The sequence below is a fragment of the Pan paniscus genome, chromosome 13, assembly GCF_029289425.2.
Source record: "Pan paniscus chromosome 13, NHGRI_mPanPan1-v2.0_pri, whole genome shotgun sequence".
In the NCBI taxonomy this organism is placed as follows: domain Eukaryota; kingdom Metazoa; phylum Chordata; class Mammalia; order Primates; family Hominidae; genus Pan; species Pan paniscus.
Window position 1 is genome coordinate 109831033 of NC_073262.2, and position 24632 is coordinate 109855664.

General features: G+C 44.0%; 1 protein-coding gene and 2 long non-coding RNA genes across 4 annotated transcripts in view; 2 read left to right on the forward strand and 1 right to left on the reverse strand.

Moving 5' to 3' along the window:
* Positions 1 to 3389, forward strand: part of LOC117979449 (uncharacterized) — a 62232-nt gene extending 58843 nt beyond the window's left edge. The window contains exons 2-3 of one of the 2 annotated variants that reach the window (XR_004670296.3): positions 1925 to 2138; positions 2949 to 3389. This is a non-coding gene — a long non-coding RNA (uncharacterized LOC117979449). The remainder of the gene's footprint in view (positions 1 to 1924; positions 2139 to 2948) is intronic. The other variant, XR_004670297.3, reaches the window with a different exon arrangement.
* Positions 1 to 24632, reverse strand: part of KLF7 (KLF transcription factor 7) — a 455464-nt gene that overhangs the window by 149756 nt on the left and 281076 nt on the right. The window lies entirely within an intron of this gene.
* Positions 14614 to 20922, forward strand: LOC130541293 (uncharacterized). Its single transcript, XR_010109411.1, has 2 exons — positions 14614 to 15202; positions 20324 to 20922. It is a non-coding gene; the product is annotated as an uncharacterized LOC130541293 (long non-coding RNA).

Below are 24632 nucleotides of genomic sequence, written 5' to 3' on the forward strand. Positions count from 1 at the left end.
CTTTCCTCTCCTCCTGCCCAATCACTTAGCGTAAATGGGATGGAAGTGCTAAGTGGCTGCTCCCTCCCTCCTCTCAGCTGTGCCACATTTGGGTGCTCCTAAAAGGCATCTCCCAGGCTGCTGTTGGCACCAAAGTCCTATGTTCGCAACCCTTTGCTTAAAACTAAAAGACAAAGCATGTGTTTAAAAGATGGCTGAGACACATGTGTGACTACTCTGCCCCCAAAGAGACTATAGCAGTAAAAAGTACCTGGTACAGGGTCAGAAAATGAATAATTCAAACTTTCCTCACATGCTGAATTAACCTTGACTTATTTCATGCCTCCCCGCCCCCATCACACCGATTTTGCTTCTCTCTGGGCTGGAGTGGGCTGGAGTCATTCAGGTGTACATTTTAATCCCTCCTGGAAACTTCTGCTCTATTTGAATCACAGAAAGTGAGAGCGATTGAATAAGTGTGAGCTCACTGCCCTGCAGGAAGGGGTGTCATGTGGAAGCCCACAGTGACCAGTGCTTGGGGCTTTAGCCACACCCGTGTAAAATGACCAGGGATGTCCTTTCACTAATATTGCCGGCCAGAGGCTAAGGTGACTTGGGATTTAGGAAATGTCCCTCTTTTCACAACACTCATTTTTCTTTAAAAAGTCTTTTTCCCAATTTCCTTATATTACCCCCAATAATAAAAACTGCCTCCTTCATTGCACCAAGAAAATAAAAACTCTTTTCTGACCCAGCTCTTGGAAGGCAGGCAGAGTAGGCACTCTTATCTGTTTTAAAGTCATCTCATATTCCACAATACAATTACAGAATGTGGTGGTATGTTTCTCCCTTTATGTTAGGCACAAAGCCATCCAGGGGAGCAAGGTCTATGAAATAGGAAAGCCCAATTTGCACCCACATTGTTTTCGTAGGGTCTTCCCCCGACCTGCTTGGCAGGGGGAGTAGAAGCTGGTCAGAAGACACATGTACAAGACCAGCTGAAAGGGGGATGTGAACACACCTGGCTACATAGTGTGGTTTTCTTGGTTAGGCTATGAAATAAATACTGTGTGTCTTAAAGGCAACGTCTTTAAAAGAAGACGACGCACTCTGAGGTGAAAGGAAATCTGGGTTTTGCTTTAAGAAGCTTGTTCTCATTGGTAGGGCAAGGCTCATTTCTGTAAGAATGCTCTTAGCACTGTCCCATAGAACTTTCTGGAATGATGGAAATGGTCTGTCTCTGTGTTGTCCAATATGAGAGCCACTACTCACATGTGGCCATTGAATGATTAACTTTTAGCTACATAACTGAGAATCTGCATTTTTAATTTTATTGAATTTTAATTAATTTTTATTTAAATAGCCACATGTGCAAGACAAGGTGACCAGACAGATCCTATTCTCTGCTCCCTTTGTTTGTTTGCTTGTTTATTTAGAGCCAGCCCTGAGTATATCTATTCCCAAATACTCCCACCAGAAATTCTTTCAGCATTATCAACAAGGAGGAAGGAAGGGAGCAGCTTCCTGGATTGGATTCAGCTTCCTGTAGGTGCCAGGCCTGGGAAAAGTGCTTCCACATATCAAACTCATTTATCTGTGGTTGAAGCCTTACAACTCTGCTCTATATGACACTCTGTCCTCATTTTATAGCTGAGGAATCTGGAGGTGACAAATTTTGGTAAGTGAACTAAGCAGAAATGGAGTTTGAGTCTTTGCATCCAATCAGATAACCTTTCCATTACAAAGAGATGGTGTTATTCCCAGTGCTATCCCCATTTCACAAAGAGGGAAAACAAGTCACTAATTACAGAACAAAGACCAGGGAGAAGTGGTAGGCACATAAGTTTGTGGTCTTTGTGGCTATGCATATCTTTCAGATTCAAGTGTATGTTGAAAGTACTCAATGAAGGAGTGTCTAATAAACTTTCATTTCTTGGTATCCAAGGTGTGGCAGGCAGGCCTGAAATGACCAATTCAAAGTCTCTCTTGTTGCTACTGAAGCATGTTTGAGACCTGCGAGGAGGAGGAGGCCTCTATCAGAGCAAAGAATTTGGAGCTGCTTCCAATCTGAAACTTCCTTAGCGTTGTAAAAAGCACCCTTCATTCGAAATCGCTCAGTGCCTGGACTCAGAGAAAGTGGGAGAGTTACCAAGGCTCGGGTACGTCTGGCACCCCTAGCCACCACGGTACTAACCAGGAGGGTGATGAGGAGAAAGCTTTTCTCTGCTGGTAGCCATTCATGCAAGAAGTTTCCTAGAAGGTGATGTTGATTGTAATTAGAGCCTCCTCTCTGGGCGGACGAGGGGGCGGGGCGGAGGGGGGGTGGTTGTCTCAAATCCCAGTCCCGCAAATGCAGCTGGTGGCTGGGAAGCTGCCGCCTGGCATTCTCTCCAGAGAGAGTCTCAGCTGCTCTTGCTGTCTAGAATGATCACTTGGTGTAGTTTCCCAGGGTATGAGGTGGGGGGAGGGGGAAGATGGCAGCTCGGCCATGACGCGGAAGGGGGCAGTGACCGTCATGCAGGCAGCTTTTCACAGCGTGTGTCTGCCCCTGCCCGGGCAGCAGACTTCAGTTCCTCCCTGGTCCCTTGCTGGCTGTTCACTTTCTACGCCAATGGGCTCTGAGGTGACAAGTTCAATTCCCAGCTCTGTCAAACCTGCATTTTCTTCCCTGACCTACTTTCCCCACTCTGCAGTGTTGGAACAATGCCTCGCTCTGTTCCCTGTTTAGACCCATCTTTTGCCTGCGCTGGTGCAGAAGCCCAGGCCTTTGCCAGGCTTTTTGCCTTGAATCCCTGACAAGTGTTGATGGGAAAATAAAAAAAGAGAAGGGGGAAAAAAAATCCTTGCTATAAAACAGTCCAGCTCTCCCACAGATGCCCAGACTCCGGAGGGAGTGAAAGCTTCTCAGCAGCAAGGAAAGAAATCAAAAGGTTGTGCTTCTCCTCTCATCACCTCTCCCCTCTCCCCAGCTCCCAAGGCACAGTGAGAAGAAACTGAGGCAATGCCAAGAACACCCCGACCTCATGAGCTTCAAAGAAGCTGCTGCTGCAGTTCCCGGTTCTGAGGCACCTCCAAGACCACTCTCATCCAAACTCTCAAAACACTCCCCTTGGGTGAGCTGTCCCTTAAAAGGAACAGAGCTGGGCCTTTACAAAGGCTCCTGTGAGACTTCTACCCCCTATGGGTCTGGTAGCACCAAGGGATTTCTCATGCTATGACCACAGACATCATCAAGAGGGTAGAGAGACCAAGTGGCCAGTGAATTGGCACACACGAAGATTCTTTGTGATCTGTAAAGAAAGTGTAAAATCTGCAACAAACTGTGGAATAATCTGACATAGGAAGAGGTGGATGGTACAGAAGAACAATAAAATAATAGCCAGCCTTTATTGACTGGTTGCTTTATGCCACTACTGCTCTGTGTGCTTTTACATGTGTAAAATGTGTATTTGTCATAAGACCCTTTGAAATGGCCCTACTGTCACTCCTATTTTATAGATGATGAAGCCCAGGACAGCACAAGGCTAGTGAGTGGTGCTGCACCCAAGGAGTCTCTCCAGAGCCTGCACCTGTTACCCTCAGCTCGCCCTCCCCTCTGCTCCATCTTACACTCCAAGAACAGCTTGGTGGGCTGTGTCCTCCACAGCATGCCAGCAGCCCCCTCCTCCCACTCCAGCAAACCCCAGCCAAGACCACTCTGGCCCTGTTCCTCCAAGTGAACCCGAAACAACAGCCTCCTCCAGAACATCCTCCCTACTTCAGTTACTCCATTAGTTTCCTAAGATAATGTGGGCAAACATTTCTCAAATAATCCCTGTGGACAGCTGCCCATGCTGGGCACAGATAGGGCCTTCCCTGAGCTCACCCCCTCCTAGACCCTCCCAGTCTGGGGTGCACACATAGTCAGTCTGTGCAGAGAGGTGTTAAGAGGAAATCTGCTGGAGGACAGCAGGGGATGATTTTCCTCCTAGATAAAAGGAAAGAGCTCTACAAGGAACATGTTTTTTGCATCCTCTTTTCTGTTTGGGAGGCTGCCACATGAGGACACAGAGTTTAGAGTTGAAGCATCTTTCTCAAAATTATGAGAGAAATCACCTCTGAGATATTAAGGATAAAAATATGAAAAGTCCCAGGAACTTGATGTCATTGAGCTGCTCCACCAACCCTGGAACTGCTGACTTCCAGACTTATTGTTAGATTTTTAAAAATTAATTTATATGATTAGTCTACCACCAGTTAGGATTCTGTTACTTGTAGCCCAAAGCACCTAACTGATAGAGTTACCTAAAAGCAGGCCCCGAGAAAGGGTGTGAAATGACTTCTTCTTCTCAGTGTTGGCCCTGCCTACCCCACTGCTACTCACCTGACTTACTTATCTCCTGCTCCTCTCCCCAGATGCTCCAGGAAAGGCCAACCTGGACGTCATCCTGCCTCATTTCCTGGCCCCTGCAATCACTACTCCTTCTACTGGAAAACTCCCCCCCAGTCTTCCCAAGGCTGCTTTCTTCTCTCCACTGACTTCATCTTGTCAGAGAGAAGTCCCCTGAGCACCCAACTTTGAGTGGCCACCCAGCAACTCTGTCTCAGTCACAATTTCCTTCACAGAAGTTATGACTCTATATAAATATCTTCATTGTTTGTTTAATGTCTCTGCACTTGACAGTTTGTTTGTCTTACCCAGAACATTACTTGGCTCGTAGCAAAATTCTAGACATTGGTGGGCACCAGAATCCCCTGCAGTGTTTTTTTTAGGAGTTTCAGAGGGTCCTTCTCCTCCTCTTTTTCCACCCGCTACTTCTTCTCTTCCTTCTCTCCTCCTCTTCCTTTCTCTTCTTTCTTTCCTCCTTCATCTGCTCCTCCTTCAAATCTGACTGATGCCCTTTGTGCCTCCATTGATGGTGTAGAAGACCTATGTCCCATACTAATCTTTACGAATCGTTAGAATCACGGTTAAAGTCCAAAAGCTGAAATCTCAGTTTGATCATCTCCAGTAAGGCTTGATTTTTAGGTATCATTCTAAACGGGGATTCTGTGATGGAATGACAATGTGAGGCTGTTTCTAAGCTTCTTGTGTTCGTTTTACTGTATCGCTATGGTGGTTTTTAGTCTTTCAGACATTTTAATCTATGCTTAATTATGCTCATTCCCAGAGGTTCCTTAAAAGCAAATGGCACAATTTCTAAAAAATCAAATAAATAATACACATGAGGCCTGCTAGGACTTGATAGGAGCCCATCTGAGCAGTTGAAGGAATGGCGGCCATCAGAGGGCCTGAGAACAAGGGTTTAGAGAATCATCGCCTTCCCTTTCAGCATTCACAGCCACTCAAGACAAATCTCCGAAACCTGGGGAGATAGAGTCTTTGCCAACTCTGTGCCCTAGCCTCTCCTCTCAAATTGGAATTGAGTCTGCTAAACTGGATTGGTTTTTGTGATCACTTTACCAAGAAGGATAACTGTAATTCATCTTTCTTCCAAAGGGGGCAACATGGAGTCCATCCCGGAGCACTGGGGAAAGGGACCCAGAGGCTGTCCTGCCACTCTGCACTAACAACAAGGAACAGTGTAAGGTTGGGGCATTGATGTCCCTTTCTAGGGCACCTGGAGCTCTTTTGGCTTGCGAATGGACATCTGCTGATTTTGCCTGTCTGGAACCTGGTCACTCTCTGCCACACTTTGGATCTTCCCTTGTGGCGAGCAGTCAAAGGGACCATCAGTTAAGGTTCCACACTCTTATCTAGCCAAGAGGTTGGAATGAAGCCCAAGCTGGGTCAGTCAGATTCGCATAGGAATTTTAACCTTGAACAGGAAAAGGAAAGAAATTGAAGATGACGTGAAACACTGGTACTTCCCTAAAGAGACTATTACTTCCTGCTACTTAAATTCTCTAGTTCCAGTACTTTCTGATACTTGATTTTCAGCATTGGCTTTTGCTAAATGACTACTACATATCCTTCAATTAACTCCTCTTTTCCCTTGTGAGTTGACAGAGTAAAATCTGTAACTTACAACAAAATGACTAAATTATAGACTTCTTAAGCAATGCAGTCCAGAGTTTGACACCTGCTCCCACCACTGAGGCCTCAGAATATGTTTATGTTATATGTCCTTGACTAACTCAGGTATTAACAAAAATAATGCCCAAATAATTATCTCTCATCCCCATCCCCCCAAAAAATCTGGGTCACTTCTCCCTCTGATTTGCCATGTAATTCTCAAGTAGACAACACAAATAGCAGTTGCAGAGGCTAAGGGGAAAAAAGTGTTAAAAAAAAAAAAACTTATCTGTCTTAAAAGTCATGAATGAAATAAAGGAAACTGTGTTCATAGCACCTGACTCACATGATTACTGTGGGTGAGCCATCAATATGTAGATAGAAAGAAAATAATTGGCATAAGCTCCTTGAAGTTTCTGCCTATAGCCTCCCCAAGGAGGCCTTGGGGAGAATTCAGATAGCATTTGAACAGCCAGGGTTCAGTAATGAGAACTGACATTCTAGTGTGTAGTACAAAAGGCACTTCCCTCCCGGAACCACGAAAAGTACTTTAATCAGCCAAAACGTTGCTACTGTTAAAAAAAAAAAGAAAAAGAAAAAAAAAGGAAGGGGAGGGGATAAAACAGCCCCCTCGTTTATTGTTTCTCCACCACTGCTATGCCCAACTCCTACTGAATGGACGAGCCCCTTTGGCATCATCTTATGCCTTCCTCATTAATGCCACTTGCTCACTGCTATGCCAGAAAACCCAGCTGATTCACAGGAAACCCTGAGCTGAAGGTTGCCTGGGTTTTGAGTTGCTTATGCACACAATTCACACTCCATGTGTTAGAAGCCCCCTCCATTCTGCAAATCACTCAGTGAGCCTGAAAAGTGGGAAACTGGCTTTGTACTGTCTCTGGCTCCCCCCTGAACAGTCAAACCCCAGGATGCCCACAAAATATTTGATTCCTTGTAAACTCAAAACAACCATCACAAAGAAGGAGAAAAGGTCAAATCCTCAAGTGAGGCACCCAGAGTGAACAGCCTGAGATATTGGAAAAGGTAAGCTGAGAAAATACTCAGACTCCTCTAGCAGAAGCTAAAGATAAAACATGGCTTGCTTCGTGCCCAAGGCAGACATTGAGCAGATTCCATTCTGAGAAGTTCATTGGAGGGTGAGGTCTCCTTCTCCATACGCACCCCCTCTGTCATCCTCTCTGGTATCCAGTCTTGCCTCCTGGCATGCTATGTTTTTCTTTGTCCCCTTCCTTCTAGCTGAAGCAAATACTCTGTTACTAATAATTGTGGTTACCCACGTCATTCACAGACAATATTTTCAAGGCAATAATCATAGAATACCTTAGTGAGGCATTAGATTCTGAGGACTTTGGATATATATGCAGATTGCTTTATACAAACAGCCAAACATGTCCTTTCACACATGTGCAGAATCTAAGAACTGAAATATGATTGAAGTCACACCCCCATTTCCTGAGGGAATCCTGCATTGACTTACTGGTCTGTGTGGGTTATAAAGACCTAGTCCCCTTGCCCTGATTCAGAACATCTCTGAAAATCCGTTCCAGCTCCAGAGTGCCCCTTTAAGACATGGGAAAACAAAACAAAACAAAACAAACAAACAAAAAATGCCATGCTGCATCACAGTCCAACATCTCCCTATGCTCAGTCCTGCTTTACTTACTCCCTCAACAATGTTGACCCTGAGAACACTTCCCAATGAACTTATTGCATTAAATTAAAAAAAAAAAAAAAAAAAGAAAAGCTAGAAAAGACTGAAGAGGTCTTAAAACCCAACCCCCTACGCAGTCCGCCCAGTAGGACTCGCTTCTGTGCTATCCTAGAGATAATCAAATGGCCTTCCCTTTAACCTTCCAAGTTTTTGGGGTTTCCAGATTCTTACACAGAAGTGAAGAGGAGAAAATGCTCTTTGGGGTAGGCAAATCTCTGACATCAGAGACGTTTGACACCATGAAATTCTGTAAGGTGATGAAGTAGGGTCCAGAAAGAGGAAACAGCTGCTTGGCCAAAGGGTGCTACATGAAATTATTAAAATGTGATGCTTGGTCAGGTGAGGTGGCTCATGCCTGTAATCCCAGCACTTTGAGAGGCTGAAGTGGGCAGATCACTTGAGGCCAGGAGTTCAAGACCAGTCTGGCTAACATGGTGAAACCTCATCTCTACTAAATATACAACAAATTAACTGGGCACAGTGTGGTGGTGCATGCCTGTAATTCCAGCTACTCAGGAGGCTGAGGCAGGAGCATCACTTGAACCTGGGAGGCAGAGGTTGCAGTGAGCCAAGATTGTGCCACTGCACTCCAGCCTGGGTGACAGAGAGAGACTCTGTCTCAAAAAAAAAAAAAAAAAAAAGTGTTGCTCCAGTATATGTGAGTATCAAAATGCTGACAGAGAGAAAACATCAAATAGTACTCTGGTATTGTAGGCTGAATGTTTGTGTCCCTCCAAAATTCATGTTAAAAACTAATCTTCCATGCAGTAGTGTTAAGAGGTGGGGACTTTTAGGAGATAATTAGCTCACAAGGGCTCCACCTTTATGAGTGGTATTAAGTAACTTTGTAAAAGAAGCCTGAGGGAGCTTGTTTGCCCCTTTTGCCATGTGAAGACACAGCAAGAAGGTGCCATCTATGAAGTAGAGGATGAGACCTTATCAGACACAAAATCTGTTGGTGCTTTGATCTTGGGCTTCCCAGCCTCCAGAAGCAAGAAAATTCTGTGATCAAGAAATTTCTGTTTATAAATGACACAGTCTAAGGTATTTTTATAGCAGCCCAAACAGACTAAGACACCTAGTGTCCTTTCCCTTATAAAACCAAGCTAATGAAGGAATACAGTGGGCAATCCTGCCAAGAGTGGTATATAAACAACACAGGGAATTTATGATAAAAGGCCAAGGAAATGGGCAAGAAAAAAGGAGCTGAGAAAACAAGGACACTGCAGAGAGAACCATTAAACAAGCATCATGCTCCTGGCTTATCTCCTTTGCACACTGAGCTCCCAGAGGCTTCCAACAGAGCTCAGCACAGTGAAGACCAACACAGAGAGAGTTTGGCTTGTCACATGTCTAGCACAGCAGAGAAAAGTTGAACGAGAGGCTGTAAAACATGGAGTCAGCCGATTTCTAATAGTGAATCTGGATATTAATTTTTGCAATTTTTGCAGTTACTGTCTACAGAGATGGTTATCAATGTTTTTGATATGGCCTAAACTAAAGATGGAGAAAAAGTGAGTTGATGATGAGTTGGTGTGGATCTTCTTTTGGTAGGAGAAGAAGTTTTATCTGAGATCAGACTCTAGATTGTAAAAGAAAACTCCCCACAAAGGGACAAGCAATTTGTATGAGTGTGTGTCAGGTCCAGAACAAGACATTAGGGGTGGTAAGACCTGTGGACCTTTGTAAAATATATTCCAAACACTTTGCTGGCTGAACAATTACGTTTGTGGCTAAATTTCACTGCTGGTCTGCCAGTTTGCAACTCCTGCTCTAAAAGGTGACTGTCTTCCCAGATAATCTGAAGCTATCATCTGCTGCTCACACTCAGAGGGTGAACTGATGGCCTTACAGTTAGGCTTCTGTTTTATTCCTCGTCAAAGAATAGCCTCCCCCCACCATCCCTACCCCCTCCGCCAACTCCTCTCTGGTGTTTGCAGCCACCATCCCTATCACCATTTCTAGATTAGAAAAGAAGGCCAGTGGAACTGCCAAAATGGAGAGGAAGAAGGAGACCAAATTGGGAAAGAATGTTGGATAACATTAGCAGAAAACTAAAGGCAGGGTGAACACTGTTCCTCCAAGGTTGCTCAGATATAATACCCCAGCTATTTATGTAGACTCTGACTTCAGCATCTGAAGACAACTTCCTCATTCTTGAGGAAAAGGAAAGCATGGACATCTATTCAATACCTGGACCATGTCAACCAAATACCAGCTACCTTACCCCGAGGGTCCCAGAAGAAAGCAGGGTGGGGATGTGACCAAACTCTACATTTTTCCTTTTAGCCCTAAAGATTCTGATTCTTAGGCCACAGTTCAGTTAATTTTCATTATTTAACAAGTCAATATGCCTATGAAAGCAGGAATACAGGAACCAAAGGAATAATCCATACATTAAATGTTTGAAACCAATACTAATACAGACTAAAACTTAAAGAACTTAGGCTTAAACTGTGAACATGCAGACAAGAAAATTACTTCTGTTTTCAAAGCTCCTAAGCAAAGGCCCCACCTCCCAATGCCACACACTGTTCTATTTTCTGAGGCTGTGATCAAAAGCACATACCGGCACTAAGTACCTGAGATGAAAGTGGGAAGAAAGACAATAAATTCAAAACCAAAATCTAATGGAGTCATTTACAATGGGACCACCCAAACTTCACATTGGAAAGGAAATAGAAGAATTTGTTTTAAAGCAGAAACATCTTCTAGAATGATTTCTCCAACCCCCTTACTTTACAGATAGAAAGACAAAGGTTAAAAGTGGTTACGTGATGAGACCATATCTCAGTCAGCTCGGTCTGCTAGAACAAATTACTGTAGACTGGGTGGCTTACACAATGTTTGTTTCTCATGATTTTGCAGGTTGGGAGGTTCAAGAGCAAGGATCCATTGGCAGATATGAAGTGCAGTGAGGACCCTCTTTCTGGTTTGCAGACAGCTGTCTTCTCTCTGTATCCTCACAAAGTAGACAACAGAAAAAGGAAAAAGCAAGCTCTCTCCTGATCCTTCACATGAGGGCACTAATCCCATTCATGAGTCCCCAACCTTGCGACCTAAATGACCTCCCAAAGGCTCCACCTCCCAATGCCATCACATTGGGGGTTAGGATTTCAACATACCAATTTTGCAGGGAGCACAACACAAAGTCCATAACAGACCAACTTTATTTGCTAATTATTACTTCAGGGCTTGAGGATGTTGAGTCATGTCATAGTTTCCATTTCGAATTTCATCTCCAATTGGTTAAATAATTTCATCTCATTCCTGAGATTATTTGTGTCTCGGCTTCTCCCCATTTGAAAACACTCTTTAAACTCCTAAAACTTGACATTCAATTTGACAAATACGTATTAAGCACCTCAACATGTATACCCAGCTCTATTCTAGGTGCTAGAGATCCAATGGAGAGGAGTCTGTGGAGAATAAGATGAGAAAGGAGCTTATGCTCTGAAGGGAAGATGTTTAGAAGCATTAGTTGACCAAGAATATCAAATGTATTAATATCATTTTGTTGCAGTTAATTTCTTCATGTAACTTAGATCATCTCATTCCTTTACATGGGTGTTCTTTCATAAAAAGAACTTGGGCTTTCTCAGAAACTAGATCCAAAGACATGACTTGTAATATGTGTCAGTACTATTGTTATCACAGGATTAAAAATAACAATGCTAAGGCAGGTTGCAGACATTGTTTACATCCACCCCATGACCTCTAGCACCAGTCTACATAAGAATACAGCAACATCTGGAATGGATTATGGAGGGGCACTGGAAGAGTATTAGAAGTAGACTAGTAAAAAGGAAAAGAAAAAAAAAAGAAGAGAAAGAATGGAGAAAAACAACCAGGAGGGAGAAAAAATAACACTAATAAAAAGAAGGTGGAGCTAGAGAATGAAATAGAGAGAGGCAGAGAAAGCATACTGGGACTAGGTAGAGGCCAGGGAGGGACAACCTACGCACATCATTTAGGGAGGTGCTCATTCTTGAAGGGCCTAGATGTCTTGCTTTCCCCACCCTTGTCCCAGCCCTGGTACCAAGGGCCCCTTAGTGACCACATCAGTGCCATTGTTACCCAACACTGGCCAGTAACACATGTAATACCATCTGGGCATAGAGGAAGAAAAACTGCTGAATTAAGTTCTCTCTTTTATGCCACTCCTTCCTAAAGCTGCTCTTTCCTTCCAGGCCACACCAAGGTCTCTTCCTCTCTATTCAGGCTTGGTGAGCTGTTGAGCATTTAGGGATTGTTGCTTACTGCATGTAACTTTTGTGTCTCCAACTGGTGTGTGAGCAATCTGAAGACAGGCACCATGTCTAACTGTCCAGAAGGCCAAGGAAAGGATGGGTACACAGTAGCTTCTCATTAAATGACTGAATGAATAATTGATCAATTGGTTAGTTGTGATGATATTGCTCATCTGCAGAGCTGGAAACAGAGATAATGAACTTCAGTTCATTATTTGACCTTGGGCCATCCACTCATGCCTGCAACCCCTGAAATACAAGAGATCCCCTATCCTGATCTCCTAAGCATCCACATCATCATACACAACAGGTATTATAAGAAGAGCTGAGGGTGATACTACATTTGTATTAGAAGCCCTAGTGAACAATAGCAGAAAAAGCAGAATATAAAGCAATCCTCTCACTAAAAAATATTTAGTTTACTACTATCTTTACTTGAATAAGAGAATACCCAGATTGCCATACACTTTCATTTATAGGGGGAAAAAATCTACTGTGTATGCAGCTGGAATTCAAAAGAATGAAATTTCTACAGGAAATTCCCCATTTCCAATCCAGTTAGACTACTGTTAGTTGAGATTTTAATCCCAACATTACAAAGGAATGAAAGTCTTTGGGTCTTTTTACATTTTGTAAATAATCCTTTAAACACAAGGAGGAGCTTTAACCACTGTATAACACCTGTCTGGGGCATGTAATCTGCCCTGGTCCTTCAAGCCAGCCTGGTCCATCCGCCTGGCAGACACAATCTGGCCTATACAGGTGAGTAGTGAATAATTGCAGGTGGTTAGGACAGCCACCCTCAAGGTGGCTCAAGATAAGGAATCTGACCTTATCTTGGCACCACTTCTAAACTACTAGGTCTGCAACCCTCTTTTGGCCAACTTCTTTAGAGTCCTGTTTGGGCAAGGCCTACCTGGTGTTGGTCCTTAGTGTGCTCCTTCTCTGGACTCCCATGGGCAGCACAGCTCTTGCCCCATGGGACATGCCACATGGCTGGTATTCTGACTCAGCCAACCCCGGTGGCCCTGTGAACACAGTGACAGACACTGGGAAGCCATTCACAAACCAGAATGAAGCACTTGCTAAAGTCTCAGTTGGACTGAAACAAGGTCTGCACGTGGCTGGCAGGTGAAGCGAGGCAGAACCCCCATCCCTGCTGTTATTTACTTCAATGTTTGCACCTGGGGTCTGAGGGGCCTTCAAGGAAATACATGTTTTCTGTCTACTGATGGGGTTCAAATATGCACCCAGACAAGATGCCTCTGACAGACAAGGAAGGAAGGGAGAAGGGGAGGCAACTCAAGGCAGTTTGCAGGGAGGAAAGGTAGGCACCTGAAAAAGACCAGACCGTGAGGAAAAGACCCTGGAGTGTGGACCAGACTCAGTAACAGACCCTGAAAAGCTGAGGGAAGTCGGGGTTCTGACTCAAGCTGGTGGCAGATATTCGAGCACTCCCCACTCAAGACCTGACGTGGGTGCACCAGTGAGAGAAAGGATAGAGCGTGTGAGATGAAAGGGCTGGGCTTATTAAGCCCTACAATACTCTGGGGTCCAAGCAATCCTGCTGTGGGACCCTGCTAAGTGAACATAATGCCGAGGAAGAACAGCTCTCCTCTTTTTGCCAAAGCCTGCCAAGGTGTCAAGGCTTGAGAAAGAGTGGTGGGTGCCACAACAGAGATCAGGTTCAGCCATCAAGGCCAGCAACAGCGCAGCAGCTCAGCCCAGAAGACTGGGCTGACATGCAGGCCTATGTTAGACGTCTCTTGGGAACTCTTAGGCATATCTTTTGGTGAAAGGGTGCGGGGGATGGAGGGGAAAGTTGGCAAACTTTTACAGAATTGGTGGGGATGTGAGTACCAAATACAATGGGACCTTGCTCACCTGCTGGTAAAGCTTGAGGATCATTTAGTTACACCGGAGTTCTGAATATTCTAGTCCCTTTTAAAGCATGTCATGAGATGTCTGATCTACCAGGACCAGCCCTGCTATTCTGCTGTGTCCTAGTAATCAGAGGTCTCTAACCTCTGAACCACCAAGAACTTGAGCTTCCATGATTACAGAGAAGGGCTCTTTCTCCCATGTAGAGAACTAGGAAGTAGCTGGTGACCACTATGTCCACATGGGCTCCCTCACCCAATCATCAAGGTCCCCTGTGCTATCCATAGCCTTCCCTCACCCTGGCAAAGGTGATGCAAAGCCTTTACTCTACACACCCATCCAACCTGAGCCTTATCATCTAATATACTCACATGGGGTCTTATTGTACTCTTTGCACCCCCAGTTCAAGAGGATGACAAGCGAACCTTACTGTAAATATCTTTTCATGTTTCTAATCCTCCCACACATGCCTCCGGTTTCCTCCCTGGCCCTCCAAGCTTACACAGTCTGTTTCCTTCTGTGGTGAAGTTGGGCAAGTTCCGATGCTTGGGGTGGAGAGCCATGAATCATGAGTGAGAGGCTCTGGGAACACCAAGTCCACACTACTCTACTTACAAGTCCTAAACTGCCTAGTGGGATCCAACGCTGACCCCAGTGGAGTTCTTTACCCATGACTGGTGTCCTCAGGAATGTGTCTGTGGGAAGAAAAGTCTCAAATGCTGGGGAATGGAGCCATCGATAATTTCTTTCCTATGTTGGAGTGCAAGAGAGCCCCTAAGGCTAGAGCACTCCCCAAGTAAGCAGGCAGAGACAGAGACCTGAGTCCTACTGCTGAGTCATTTAAATCTGCTTTAGATCGGGTTTTCCCAGGGCATGGAAAGGACAGGGCTCCCAGTGGAGATATCATGTAGCTATAGGGCCTAGAAGTATTTTTTCAGTAGATGAAATTTAGAAATAATTTGAATATTTTATGCTGGGGAGGTAGCTTGTGGAGTGAAATGGTCGGGGAAAGGAAACACTGAGTTCAAGTGCTTCTTTATAAAGGACACTTAACTGATCTAAATATTTGTCAAGCTGAATCGCTACATCCACTCTCACCTGCCTGAAATCAATATGCTCAAGTCAAACGCATTTGCCTGCATCTGAATGTGGAGAATGAACTTCTTAAAGCTGAACTGGCAGCTGGAAGGGGAGAGAGAAGAGCTGGACAGGGAGCCAGGACACCGGAGTTCTTTTCCACTGTGGTGGGATCTGGAAGAAGCCGTTGAATCTCTGTAGAGTTAGCTTTTAAATGCTGTGAGTCTTTGGAAAGCTGTGCGAATAACTGCTAAACACCCAGGACAGCTTATGCATTTTTTGAAAAAGGTAAGTACTTATCTGTTGGAACAAAAGCTCCTCTTTTTGTTTTAGCCTTGAATTCTCAGGCAGTGAATGCACTACCGTGTGCAGAAGGCAAGGACATGGCTGAGCATGTTGTTTTCTTCACCTTATATGGAGCTTCCTTAACAGGTCTGTGTCAAGGTCTTTTCATTCTGAATCACTTGAGCTCTATTCAAAGAGGAGACGGATAAAAAATTAACTGAGTACAGTGGCACACACCCGTAGTCCCGGCTACTCGGGAGGCTGAGGTGGAAGGATCACTTGAGCCCGGGGGAGATTGAGTTTGCAGTGAGCTGTGATAGTGCCACTGCACTCCAGCCTGGACAATAGAGTGAGACCCCAATTCTAAGAGAGAGAGACAGAGAGAGGTTGGGAGGAGGGAGAGAGGAAGGGAGAGAACTTTGGGACTTTGATTTATCCTTGTTTTCTACCAGATACTTGCAAAATGGGAGCCATCTGGTGCTAAAAGAAGGCCTGGTGTTTGCTGCCTTCTCTGGGGGGTGTTCAACAGGGGTATTAGCACCTGTGTTAGGCCCCACCATGCACACACACATACATATGTTCAGTTATGTGCTGGCTCCTTGTGAGTGAGTATCAGGAAGGACCGGGGATTCTGTGGCTTTCATTGGCCACAGATGAGTCCACACAGTTCTCCAGCAGTGGTGCATGCAGGGACCAGGTCCCCCGATTCCCCAGTCACCACAGCTGTGCAACCAAGAACACACTGTATCTTGTGGCCAGCCCTTTTCCTGTGGAGGAAAAGGTACTTCTGAGCCTGTACATGCCCTTTATGCCTTGGTCTGGGAAGGAGAATGTGGCAATGAAAAGTCACCACTTTTACTGCCATCCTTAATATGGTTGATTAATTGCAAAAATACCCTCAGCCGTTTGCCCCTGCCTGAGGCCACACCTTTGCAATGTGACTTTGCATTTGCACCCATCAATAAGTGGAGTCTATTTCCCCATCCCTTACATCTAAGCCTGCCTCGGAACTCACTTTGACCAACAGAATGTGGTATAAGCGATGATGTGCCAGTTCTGAGCCTCAGCCTCAACAGGTTTTGGGCACTTCTTCCCTCTCTCTCTCAGACCCCATGATTACCCTGCAAACAAGCTCACACTACTGGATGACAGAGACATACGGCCCAGTCATCCTGTCACCATCACTGTTTGTCAAACAGCTGCCTGACATATGAGTAAAGTCTTCCTAGACCAAGAGCCCTCAGCCATCCTGCCAGCTGACCACAGATGCACGAGCAAGTCAAGCCAAAATCACCCAAACCCGGCACAAGTCAATAGGCTGGTGAGCAATAATAAATGCCTGTTGTTTTCAGTTACTGAGTTTTGGGGTGACTTGCTACACAGCAATACCTGACTGATACACTTACTCATGACAGGTTGGTGTAATACTAGCCGTTGGGCATTCAGATACTTTATTTCACAGATTGACTGGATTCCTGCCATATATATAACCAGGATTGTTCCAGGCTCTGTGGATACAATATCTCTGCCCTCCTAGAGTTTACATTCTAAAGGATGAAGACAAACCACAAATAAATAAATGAGCATGTAAATAACAACAATATCAGCATTAGTAAGCAACATACAGACCATTTAAAAGATTATATGATAAAGAATAACCGTGCATTACTGGTCTGGTGTCCAGGGAAGCCACACTGAAGAAACATTTAGACAGATCTGAATGTCAGTGTAGAGTGGGCCATGTAAAAATTGGAGAAGAGCACTCCAAGCAGAGGGAATTGCAAACGCCCAGGCCTCAAGGTTGGACTATGGTGTCTGAAAAAACAGAAAGAAGACTGTGCCTAAAGCACAGTGAGAAAGGGGATGTGGGGAGGGAATGGAGAGAACAGGTAGGGCATTTAAGCCAACGTAAAGAATTTGGACTTTATGCTAAATGCACTGAGCAAGCTATTATCACTTTTAAAATAGGAGAGTAACATATCTGATTAATGTTTAAATGGATTCCTCTGGCTGATGGGCACAGAGTGGTTATTAAGGGGAAGACATGGAGGAACTGAATCAGTTAGGATAATGCAGACTGAGCCAGGTTTACAGCAATGGAGATTAAGAGATCAAATGTGTTTCGGAGGAAGAAGTGACAGGACTTGGGATGAATTGGATGTGGGAGTCAAAGGAGAGAGAGGAATCAGGATAACCCCTAGATCTTGGTCCAGTAACCGAATGAACTGAAATGTAAGAAACTCATAGAGGAGCAGGTTTAGGGGCTGGACATTCAAGTCTGTGGTGCCTGTTAGGACAAGGGGCAGGCCTGGTGTTTTGGGAAGGGGTCAGCACTGGAGTAACAGGTTGGATGTCACTGGCATAAATCTTAGACTGGATGAGGTCACTGGAGGACAGCAATTAGGAGTGACAAGAGCCCAGGACAAAGACCTGGACATTCCAACATTTATGGGTCGGGCAGTTGAGAATGAGCCAGCAAAGGAGATGAAGAAGAAACTGCCAGTAACGTGAGAGACAGATGTGGAGGTCTCCAAGACCAAGAGAGGAGAATGGGCAAGAAGACGGCCGTGGTCCATTGTGCTAAATGCTCCTGGCACATATAGGGGACAAGGACTTTGCTGCATTGAATCTGGCAAACTTTCAAATGCATTGTGCCTTCCTTAGGGCAATAATGAATCACAGAACCTAAAGTGGATTGTAACGTTATTATCTGGACTCTCTGTCCTACAGGCCTCTACTCTAGATAGCTGGGATTAGTTAATACCAACCCCTGCCCCTACTTAATCCTTGTTCCCATTGGTTCAGTTATTCCCCAAACTCCATGACTCTCTCTGCAGGCCCAGAAATATAATGACCCATCAGGTTCATCAATATCTAAATTCTCTGGAAACCATAAGCTCCCTGAGGGCAAAGATGGTGTCTGTCTTGTTCATGCTGTATCCCATCACCTAGGATATTACCTAGCCACAAATACATTCTTAATAAACATTGGGTACATGGAGCAATGTTGAATCCCATTTGCCTTCCTACCATCAGTGCTGGCCCCCGTGTCCATGCTGCCACTAACTTATCCCCTGTGGACAGACGTGAGGCATTTTTTTCAACATTCCCCAAACTCCAGTTTCTCTGGGTTGGGGTCCTATCTTGCTCTTCGGAGTCTTTATAGGGCAGTATGCTATGGCTAGGGCCAGATCCCCGGACTGCAGCTGACTTCTCAGCTGTAGATATCTCACTTGTGGGCTGGTGAGCTGCTCTTTGGTACCTGTGCCATCCCTACAGTTGGGAAAAGCTTAACCTTCACTACATCCAATGGTCTCATCTCCCTCGACCTCACCTTTAAGATTTTTATAAGTGTTTATTGTTGTGAAATCTCCTAATTGCTTTGTATTCAATTCACACATCTGCAGGGTCTGTATGGCTGGGTGATAGGAGGGGTTTGTGTCAGCTTGACCCGAAATATTGTCTCTGTAAAAGTCAAGTTTATAATACCTGGCAGTGGCATCAGGGAAGGTGCATGTGACTTTTTGACCCCTAAAAAGGCATTTCAGTTGATCTGCAATGCTAACCAGGATGTTTGTGTGTGAATCAGTATCAAAAGTTTCACTTTCAGGATTTCATTTGAACCCTCTCTCAAAAGAGGGCATTTGGTAACCATTCCACAGGAATCTAAAACCACTCACTTGCTCATCTGAGTACAATTCTGTTTTCTGGGACATGGTCAGGTGTTACAAGGCAGAGCCCTGAAAATTTAACCTCATTTAACCTGAGCAAATATCATCCTTTAATCATAATAATGGGGTTTTTTTTTTCAATTAAAGGCTTTGGTAATTATACTGAGCTTAACTTGGTAACAATTCTGCTACTACCTTCTACTGTAAGGATCTCATATTTGCTTGGCCTGTGAAAGGAAATTATCACAGAAGCAAAATCAGATTTTGGTTGAAGTCAAGACACATATTAAATCTGATGCTTCACAGCTGAACACAAGCCTCTCCACCTCCAATGGACTCCTCCTGACTGTGTGCGGACAGACACTTAATAAACGCTTTTGATGAAGGTCTCTCTGTCTTAAAAGGAAATTAGATTGTTCTGACAGTATCTCCTCATCACTAAACTGCTGGTTGCTATCCAGCAGCCTGTGATCCTCTAGGTGTTTGCAAATTGACTGCTTAATGTTTTGCATTTCTCTATGTCCACCTTTTTGGGGTGAGCAGCCACCTGTATAATTTCTGATATAGGCGATGTGTTTGTCTTTTGGTGGTGGTCTTGGCCATTTCATTGACACACACACACACACACACACACATTTTTGTTTCAGAACAGTTTCCTAGCTCCTCATTCATTCACTTTGTACATATTGATACCAAACCTATGGAAGGACATTAGGCTAATCCCTGGGGACACACTGATTAGACAGCAGATTCTTATCCTTTTGGGGCTTAAAATCTAGTGATTGTAATTTCAGATAGTAGTTAGGGCTATGGATAGAATAAATTGGCACCACAATGGAGACTAGATGGGGAGAACTCTCCAAATAGAAACATTTTAAGCTGTGACCTGAAGAATAAAGGAGGGAGAAGTAGAGGAGGAAGGAAGTGACAAAAGCAAAGACCCTGGGGTGAGAAAGAGCTTAATTTGTTCCAGGATCTAATGGAAGGCAAAGGGGAGTGGACATTGGGAAGAGGCTGAAACACGGGTGAAAGGTGGCCATATTATCAGATGCCTTGTAGGTAGGGTGAACATACATCCCAATTTGCCAAGAATAGTCCTGGTTTAGACCTTTGTCCTTGTACAATTATGGATAGGGCCTCCTCTCACTCTCAAAAGTGTCCTGGTTTGCACGATAAGTTATCTGGTCACCCTGCTTTAAAAGCATGTCAAAGAGCTGGGTTTTTATCCCATGTGAGATGGGAAATCATTGAAGGGTATGAGGCAGGGGTATGGCAGGACTAGATTTATGTTTTCAGATTGTTTCATCGTCAGTCTGAAGGGAGCCAGGTGTGGAAGTGGAGAGAACTGTAGGAAGGCTATTGTAGTGGCTCAGGGAAGAGCTGAAGGTCAACTGAGCGTCACATTTAAAAATAGATTACACTAAGCAACATTCTACCATCTTCTTTCTTTCAGGCTCCTGGTGCTGGTTCCAGCAGAATAGACACAGAGATGCATGGCCTAACTCCCACTCCCTCTTCAGGACTGAGCCACGCAGCCCCCCATCTGCCAGAAGTGTTAGCTGTTGACGGCTCACAGCTGAGTCCCTCCCCAGGCATTGCTGAAAAGAGCCACCTTGCTCTAGGATGTGCCCCCACCCTGGGGGCAGCATACATTCCAAGTGATTAGTCCATAGTGTGGTACAAAGGTTGTACCCATCTTGCCTGAATTCAGGATCTCTTGGAAAACCACCCCAGCTCTGCAGCTCCTGGTGGGGTGCTGAGGCCTCTGCTGCAGCTGCATCGCAGTTTACTTTCCCCTCTGCCTAGTCCTGCTGCCTTCACTCCCCAACAGGTATTGTTCCCCAGAGAACTCCCTGCCCCCAGTCACCTGTAAGCAAATCTCCACTGCAGTCTGTGGCCTGGGAAACCTGCTCTAGGATCCCAAAGTGAACACAGCTTCCCATTGAAATGTGTCTTTGGGTGTTAACCTGTCCTGCCATCTTTACATCTAATCAAGAGGTAGAGCTTCCTCTGGTGTTCCTGCTGGGTACATAAAGGATCTTTTCCATTGTCTTTTATGTCGTTTGTAAATTGAATCACCTCATTTGTTCTGACCTGGATAATTTTCTCAGTTAATGCTTGTGTTGGTTCGCGACACTGGGTCTGTGTAAGCAGACACCCTTACCACTTTTTATTGCATCCCAAGTACTTATTTCAGATATTGTAAAACAACAGCTCTCCTTTAAACACCTTGTTTTTCTATTACCTAAATTTAGTTTCTTCTTTTGGTACTTGAATTATTTCCTTAGGGAATGTAAAGATCCCATAAATTCCTTTTTTATTTCTTTTATTCATGAGATTATTCCTAGTACTTCTAGATAGTAATTTGAAATTTATTGAAATAAATTACAATAGGACCCCATTCTTTATAGTTCATTATCACCAAGAATGCAATATATCATGGATTAAATCATGCTCTCCCCAAATGTAACTACAACCAACAAAAGACTGATGCAGGGCCATTAGAGGATAATAGGAAAGAGTTGGCAATCTTTTCAAAGTAACGTGTTGAGTCTTCGCTCCTTCACAGGCATAAGGGGAATGAATGTGCATGTAGGTGAGCGAGTAAGAACCAGGAAAGGGTGGGGGCATTTCCTCACACTTTAAGCACCGGGGATTTGCCCATGCATCTGGTGGGAAGTCTTTTGCCTGGTTTCCAGCCGTCTAGCCACATGAAGTCGCCAGTCCCCACCTCTGCTAATAGTAAAGACGACATGGGAAGAGAGAAGGGATGTCTACACAGACTTATACTTTAATTCTCTCCATTCACTCATTCAACAAATATTTTTCAGTTCCTCCATAGTACCATGCCCAGGTGGCACCATGCGAGATACAGAGCATCTCTGTACGCACTCTGACTCCGGACTTGAAATGTGCCTCTTGGTGCTGAATCCCATAACAGGGTAATAAAAATATTCCAATTTTTTTCCTTTTGATAACTTTTTTCATTAAAATTCAAATTTTCTTCTATTTCAGATCACCCGCTCTGAACATGCCATCTACTGTGGAAATCTTCAATCTTTAATTAATTTTTCCTGTTACAGGAAGATTAAGTCTAAAAGGGTATCTTCCCTAGTTGATCCAGAACTAAATAACATTGTTTTCAGTACTTCCAGTAACTTGCTTACACTCTTACTTCTAAAGCATTGAATGTATCATCTTATGTGCTTGTCACCCCCAGCTTGTGTCATAGGAGAAAGTATACGGAGATCAGGTACAACTTCAGTTCAACAGCTTATGAGCTATTGGATCAGTCTCCTTATTAATCTCTCAGAGCCTCAATTTCCTTGTTTAAAATGGGGGCAATACCTACCTTAAGGAATTTCTTGAGGATCAAAAGAAACCCTAGTAACAAAGCCTTGAACCATGTCTGACTTATAGTATATATTCGAACTGCAAGTTCTTTTCATGTTTTGTCCATGAATTCTTCATTCATTCATTCATTCATCCAACAACCAAGCATTCACTGATGCTCCAATTGTGCAAGACACTGTTTTAGGCCTTGAGAATACAAACTGCACAAGCAGGACAATGTAACCAGTGTTATGCAGGGTCTGGTCTAGTGGGAGGAGAAGACAGTGACCATGGCCCATGATGAGTGACAGAATGAAAAGTAATCAGGAAGATATGATAGGAAATACAGGGAGAATGGGAGAGTCTGCTTTATGTTGCATAATCAGAGGGCAGCTCTGGACAGGCAAAATTTGAGCTGAGACCTAAATGACAAGGAGTGAAGCCAATGGAACATCTGAAAGAATAGTTTTCTAGAAAGAGAGCCCAGCTAGTGTGAGCCCTAAAGTAGGTAGAAAATGGGCTTGGAGGGTTTTATATGAGGAGAAGCGGGAAGTAGGCAGAGGCCTGGTCATTGTAGGTCATGTTGGCTAGACTAAAGAGCTTGTGTTTGATTCTCAGGGCAATGAAGAGCCTTTGGAGAATTTAAAGCAAAGTGGGGAGGGGGAACAAGAGCTGATTTACATTATTCTGAACAGCACCAGGAGGGATAGTACTGGATAATAAGAGTGGTAAAAGGAGACCATTTAGGAGGTTATAGCAATTGTCCAGGGTGGCCTGGCCTGCCACGGTAGCCACAGAGACGGTGAGAGGTGAGGAGGTGCCAGGTACCGTCATGGGAGACATAATGACATTCGATCAATGCTGAACTACATATATGACGGTGGTACCATGAGATTATAAAGGAGCTGAAAAATTCCCATCACCTAGTGACCTCGTAGCTGCTGGAACATTGCAGGGCAATGCATACACACATGTATGTGGTGATAGTGGTGCACACAAACCTACTATGCTGCCAGTCCTATAAAAGTGTAGCACACAGGATTATGTACAGTACATAACACTTGATAATGATAACAAATGACTAGGTTACTGGTTTATGCATTTACCATACTATACTTTTATCGTTATTTTAGAGAGTACTCCCTCTACTTATTTAATAAATATAGTTAACTGTAAAACAGCCTCAGGCAGGTCGTTCAGGAGGTATTCTAAAGAAGGCATTACTATCACAGGAGATGACAACTCCATGCGCGTTATTGCCCCTGAAGACCTTTCAGTGGGATACAGTGTGGAGGTGGAAGACAGTGATACTGATGATCCTGACCCTGTGTAGACCTATGCTAATGTGTGCTTGTGTCTTAGTTTTTCACAAAAAAGGTTTAAAAATAAAAATACAAAAGAATAAAAAAGGTTATAGAATAAGGATATAAAGAAAGAAAATACTTTTGTACAGCTGTATAAGTGTTTGTGTTTTAAATTAAGTGTTATTACAAAGGAGCAATAGAGTTTTCACAAATTAAAAAGTTAATAAATGTTAAAAGTCACTGTAAGCAAGCTAAGGTTAATTTATTTTTGAAGAAAGATATTTTAAAAATAAATTTAGTATAGCCTAAGGGTACAGTATTTATAAAATCTACAGTAGTCTACAGTAATGTTCTAGGCCCTCACCTTCACTCACCACTCACTCGCTGACTCACCCAGAGCAACTTCCTGTCCTGCAAGCTTCATTCATGGTATCTTTTAAAGGTATGCCATTTTTTATCTTTTATACCGTATTTTTACTGTACCTTTTCTGTGTTTAAATACTCAAATACTTACTGTTGTGTTACACTTGCCTACAGCATTCATTCAGTACAGTGACATGCCATACAGGTTGTAGCCAAGGAGCCATAGGCTGCATACCATATAGCCCAGGTGTGTAGTAGGCTACACCATCTAGGTTTGTGTTAGTACACTCTGTGATGTACACACAACTAAATTGCCTAACAGTGCATTTCTCAGAACATGTCTCCAGCATTAAGCAATGCATGACTGTATATATATCTTAGAGTAAGAGCCAGCAAGATTTAAAGCTGGACTGAACATAGGAGGGAGCTGAGGAAAGCAAGGGATCAAGAAGGATTCGTAGGATTTGACTTGAGCCATGGAACGATGGAGGTGCCATTATACACTGAGATAGCGAACACTGGGAAGGTGCACATTAGAGGTCCAGCAGAGAATCCTAACAGAGACCAGTACAGAATAAAAACCAAGAAAGTGTGAAAATACAAAAGCCAAGAGAATGGTAAGCAATGAGGGTATGATTCACAATTTTTATAGCCACTGGACTTACTTCGCAAATATTCCATTATCAGCAAACAGCTTTAAGCCCCGTCACCAAACTGGCAACCCCAAAAGTCATTTTGGTACTCACTTCTCAAATACGTCAG